We start from the raw sequence: 6,467 nt of genomic DNA on the forward strand, positions 1-6,467 counted from the left end.
GTGTACTTGTTTCTGCTATTCCGGTGGGGACTTTGACCTGACTATTTGCTATAAAGGTGGGGACTTGTCTTACGGTGGGGACCTAAAATGAGGTCCCCACGGGTGGCAACACCGTTTTCTTGGCCATATTGTTGTTAATAAAAAATGTAAAAGTGCAAAAACGTTTGTTTAGGGTTAGGCATTGATTTGGTGATGGTTAAGGTTAGGTAAAGGGTAAGGGTTAGGAGTTAGATATGAATGGGAGTCAATGGTAAGTCCCCACCGGTATAGAAAAACAAACATGTGTGTGTGTGTGTGTGTGTGTGTGTGTGTGTGTGTGTGTGTGTGTGTGTGGTGTGTGTGTGTGTGTGTGTGTGTGTGTGTGTGTGGGTGTGTGTGTGTGTGTGTGTGTGTGTGTGTGTGTGTGGGTGTGTGTGTGTGTGTGGGTGTGTGTGTGTGTGTGTGTGTGTGTGTGTGTGTGTGTGTGTGTGTGTGTGTGTGTGTGTGTGTGTGGGTGGGTGTGTGGGTGTGTGTGTGTGTGTGTGGGTGTGTGTGTGTGTGTGTGTGTGTGGGTGTGTGTGTGTGGGTGTGTGTGTGTGTGTGTGTGTGTGTGGGTGGGTGTGTGTGTGTGTGTGTGTGGATGTGTGTGTGTGTGTGGGTGTGTGTGTCTAAAATAGCTCCTCAGGTTTGTTTCCACGTGTTTCTCTCCGTGGATCTCGTTTGTTTGGAGACGGTGGAAACATCCCAAACATGAACCAGATTATCCCACATCACCGTCGCCGTGACGACCGCTGAGTCACCAGCAGGATAAAACACTTGGAGCTGTGAAGATATTAACCCTCCTGTTGTCCTCATTTACCAAAAATATTGTTTTCTTGTCTGAAAAAAATCCAAAAATTAAAAAAAAAACATCCCAAATTTCTGAAAATTTACAAAACCTTCAGGAAGAAAATTCCAATAATTCCTTAAAATTTTCTCTTAAAATGTTTATTATAAAATCCCCCAAATTTGGAAAGAAAAATCTTGTAAATATTTTCAAAAAATATTAAAATTCTTCCAAAAAAAATCCTAAAAATATCTAAAGTGATTCCATATATATCAGTAAAACTTCTAATATTTTCTTTAAGAACATTCACAAAAAAAATCAACCAAAATCCAGTGAAATTCGCTGGATTTTGGTTGATTTTTATGTGAATGTTCTTAAGGAACATTTTTAACATTTCTTTTTCACCATCAAAAAATGTTCAAAGATTTCGCAAAAATGTTGAAAATGTGGACATCAGAAGTTTCATTGTGAAAATAGAATTTTTCTATATTTTTAAACTTTAAATTTGCAAAACATTCAGGAAGAAAATTCCAATTATTCCTTAAAAGTTTCCTTCCAAAATTTTATTTTCAAAAAATCCCCCAAATTTGGTAAGCAAGTTTTTGTAAATATTTGCAAAAAATGAGTAAAAATCTTCCAAAAAATCCTAAAAATATCTGAAGAGATTTTTTTCTCCCACATTTTAAAATTTTTAATTTGCAAAACTTTTAGGAAGAAAACAAGATTAATCATAAATGTTGACTGCAGTAAAGAGAGAATAACTGGTGAAATTAATAAATGTAATCAAAGTGTTGAAGTTTGTTTCTTCCGGCTGGTTAGGAGTTTTTCCTCTGAGTTTATTAATATGGCGTCAAATTTGGGTCAAAAGTCGCGCGCGAAACACGTACCCCGCGCGAGCGGAAAAAAGTCTCCACGGGCGCAAAAAACACTCTGCGTGCACGTGGCAATGTCTCCGCGCACGAGGAGCCTCTTACGCGTGTGGAGACATTGCTACTCGTCCGTGTATGGTGCCATAATTATCCGTGGAGCTCTGATTTACGTGCGGGGAGAAGACTTTTGACCCTTTGTGGGCGGATACCAGTGCTCGCCACAACCTCCCTATGATTGGCTGTCTGCGCGCAACACTCTCGCGACTTTTGACCCAAATTTGACGCCGTACATTTTGGGTTATAATGTGTTAGAGTGGATTTTAAATGGATTGTAGAGAGTGTAGATTGGGTTTTGTACTGCCAGACTGGTTTAAATGGTCATCTTTGGTTAGATTTTCATAAATATTGTTTAAAAATTGAGTATAAAACCATTTTTGGAGGCATCAGAAGGGGATTTATATTGGGTTTGGATGGACTAGAATGGATTTAGATGATCTTAGGGTGTTTGTAGATAAAGGGTTCAAAGGAGACACATTGAGTATTGGTTTAAACAGATTTAAAATCAATGACGATGTGATTAAATCTGATTTATAATAGATTCCAGTGGGTTCAGCATGAGTTTGGAATGATTTGTCCTTTCATGTTGGTCTACTGGTTATTTCAGATTAGAAGTATTGAGTTAGTGTGGATTCAGAGTTAGGATTGGATGGAAGAAGTTAGAATATGTTGAAAACTGATGGTTTGTAGGGGCTCTAGACTCATCTAAATGGTCAACTTTGGTTCCATTTCTACGGCCATGGCTTAACAATTAGCCTAGAACAGACTTTAAACTGGGTAAAATGGATTTCAGAATAGGTTATAAAGGGATTAGAGGAGATTTCAGGTGTTTTTTAAAGGGTTTATACTGGATTATCTACTGCCAGAATGAATTGGTATAAAACGATCTAGAATGGTTTTAAATTATCTTATGATGTTTCCAGATAAAGGGTTCAAAGGAGACACATTGAGTATTATTTGAAACAGATTACAATCAATTATGATGAGATAAGAATTGATTTTTTATTGTGTTACAGTGAGTTTTACACTAATCTTGTACCCAAAGAATGAGTTTGGAATGATTAGCTGTCTCCTAGTTTAGTGTACTGGTCATTTCAGGTTAGAAATATGAAGTCTGAGTGGATTCAGAGTTGGGATTAAATGGAAAAAGATAGAATAAGTGTATGATTGATGGTTTGTTGGTGGTTTAAACTGGATGATCTACTGCAAGACTGGTCTAACTAGTCAACTTTGGTTTGGTTTCTGGTTAAAAGGGACTTGAGAACTGGTTTGGGAGATGTGGAATGGGGTTTAGATTGGGTTTAAGGCAACCTGGAATGGATTCAGATGGTTTAGATTGGGTTGAAGATGTGCTAGAATGGATTTAGATGAGGATCCGAATGTGTTTAATGTGGAATCTGTGGTTCTAAAAAAGAAATACAACCCATTAAAAGTTCACCAGAACAGATTAGAACTGGTTCTGAATCATATTCAGTGTGTAAATATGCAGAAAATAAGGAGCGACACCATGGCGTCAGAATGACGCCATGGCAACATAAACGCAGTTACCACGGCAACCTCCTGGCAACATGGCCGACGGTGTGGCAGCTGTTACTAATTCATCTGCTGCTCTCATCAGCTGACTCGTCATGATGCGGGTCTGTGGGTCAGAGAACCCCCTCACCTGCTCAGGTGACGCCCAGGTGCATGCTGGGAGACCTGCAGGAGGTCTGCCATCACCTGGACATCTGGATCACGTTGAAAATGAAACTCCAGTAGAAGAACTCTGGTCTTTATGTTGCAGACTTTCGCAGGTTTTTCTCTGAAATTACAGAAAATAACTGTTAAAATCCCCCCCCAAAATTTTACAAGTTAACCGTGAAGCAAACAAACAGAAAAACAGGAGAAACGTAATTACAAATAAAAAATAAATGTTTTTTATTGAAAAATAATACTATTTAAATCAGCAATCGTTATTTTACAGATATTATTTTAAAAGTTTTTATTTACTGTTTGAAATAAAAATGATGCATATTAAGAACTTTAAAATAGTACAGGACCCTTTTTAAAAGTTATTTTACATATTTTCCCTGTTTTATTAATATAAAGATAATATCTGAAATCACAGCAAAATGTAATAATTTACATGTTAACTCAAACAAGAAACCCCACAACCGGTATTTATTTTTCACAATTGTCACTGTATTTAAGTCAAGTCATACAATTATTTTACAGATATTTCTCATTAATTGAAAAACAAAAAGTATGCCAAGCATAGCATAAAAGTATATAATTTTTTACTGTGCTATTTGACCGATTATTTTTCTGTTTTTAAATTACAGATATGTCATAAAAACTTCATCTAAAAATATTATGTTGCAAACATTAGCCGTTATTGTCACATTTTTATAGTATTTAATATTACACTAGGATTACAGAATGCCACTGTTTGTTTTTGTTGTATTTTTTCTGCCTTTAATGTCTTTAAATGTCAATAAATCCCCAACCTGGAGCAGAACCTGACTAAGAAATGTTGTGGATTTGGTTCCTCTGAGGAGATCCTGGTTCTAATTTAACCTCTGGACACGGTTCCGCGTTCTCCAGCAGAATGATTTACTGGACGGTTCTCAGGACGAGGTTGGGCACCAGGAACAAAACTATTTTTGAATCCTGGACAGCAGCGATGTGGAGCAGCTCAGGGTTCACGCAGAGATACTCCGATTACTGGAGGGGCTTTTAAAGAACCCAAAGCTCCAGGAAGAACCTTGAGACAAACTCTGACCCGTTACTGACCTACATTTGTTCTAAAGATACCTGCACTGATCGGTCATTCATCAATCAATCTGTGACTGTTTTAATAATACAATAAATGTAAAATAGCTGGTTTGAGGTTCTCAAATGTAAAAAAAATCCTGGTTGTTCAGAAGGTTCTCAAGTTCTTCAAAGTGCCACCATCAATGCAAGAACCTCTTTATTGAGGAGATGGTTCTTCATGTACTTTATGTGGTTCTAAAATGCAGTAGAGGTTCTTCGTCTTTCTTCGTCTTGTTCTTTCAGAAAACTGAAAGTGCTAAATGGACCCAAAAAACGTCCTGTCGTTCAGTTCCACAAACAAGTTCTTCTTTGAAGGGCACCCAAAGGTTCCTCACAAAACTTGTTCTTTAAATTGGTGTCATGGAGGAACAATTTTTAGTTTCACAAAGAATTTTTTAGCAAGAAGTTCCACAAATATCCCCAAAAGCTCCTCAAAGAAACATCAAAAAATGATAACTGGAGCCAAACTTTGTCCTGTTTTTCAGTTCAGAACTTTGGCAAAACTACGTTATTTCAGGACGTTTTCTGCATTGTTCTTTGTGGACCCACTTGGTTCTATTTTGATGACATAACTTGATAACCATTTTGTCCTTTTGAAGCAACAAAAGTCAAACATTGCAATGTTTCTGGGATCCTGTCATGAAAAGATGTTTTGTACTTTGGGTTCTGGGCTGTTGCTCAGACAGAAGAACGTGTTCCAAAATACCAGCCTGAGATTTGTGAAAGTGATGAACGTTTCTTACTGTTCTCCAATGTTTTATAGAACAAATGATTCATCAGTTATGGAAATAATCCAGAAAATGGTTCCTTAAAGAATGTGTTTTTGTTTGGGACTTGTGGGTTTCTCTTTAGATAAGCTCAAAAAGTTTCTTTGAAAAACTAAAAATGGTTCTCTGTGGGTTTGGTGAGAGGAACAAGTTTTGGTTCCAGTTAGAACCTTTATTTTCCTGAGTTTACAAATTGTCAGCTTGTGTTTTGGGAAACTATGATGGATTTTTCTATTTTTTTTAAAAGATGTTTCATAGAACAAGTGATTCATCAATCACCACAAAATCTAGCTGGAAAACCGATCCTTAAAGAATCTACTTTGGCTAAAGTCTGAAGACATCATCAACTTTGAGACACCTTTGGGTTTTCTTTAAAGAACCTCTCATTAAAAGGTTCATTGTAGAACTCTCATACTGTTCTTTTGTGGCGACAATTGGAAGAACAATTTCCAGGTCCAGATACCACCTTTTCTTTTCTGAGTGTACAAGATGTCAGCACAAAGACCTACCGGTATCTAGAAAATGCTTCCTGAAAGAATCTATTCTGGCTAGAGTTCTTTGAAAGACGACTTATGGTGTCTAATGGAACCGTTTTTCAATAGTTCTTTGAAGAGGCACCTTTAAGGATTCTTTTAAGACAAGTTCCATGCAGAACTAAAAAAGGGTTTTCTGTGGCATCAATTTGAAGAAGAAATTTTGGTTCCATTTAGCACATTTTTTATACAACACGTCAGGACAAAGAACTATCTAGAAACGCGATGGTTCGATGGTTCTTTGAGGAGGCATCTTTAAGGATTCGCTTAGGACAAATTCTTTGTGGAACTAAAAATGACATTACAGTGAAGAACTATTTCTGGTTCCAGTTAGAACCTTTATATTTCTAAACAGACTTATTTTATGTATATGAAGACTTTTGTGACACTGGACTGTTGGTTCAACAAAATAAGACATTTGCAGATGTCACTTTGGACTCCAGGATGTTAGTTGGATGTTTCCCATTCTCTTCTGATGTTTCATTGATCAAATGATTGATTGATTGATAAGTTAGGGATAATAACAGCTAAGCGGTGAGTGTGGCCAGTGGGTTGAGTTGTGTTGTGTGTGTTATATAAGCTCGCTGCTGCCTGTAATTTAACTAAAAGCTGTGGAACCTGAGATCACACACACACTCTGAGC

The sequence above is a fragment of the Acanthochromis polyacanthus genome, chromosome 1, assembly GCF_021347895.1.
Source record: "Acanthochromis polyacanthus isolate Apoly-LR-REF ecotype Palm Island chromosome 1, KAUST_Apoly_ChrSc, whole genome shotgun sequence".
Lineage (NCBI taxonomy): Eukaryota > Metazoa > Chordata > Actinopteri > Pomacentridae > Acanthochromis > Acanthochromis polyacanthus.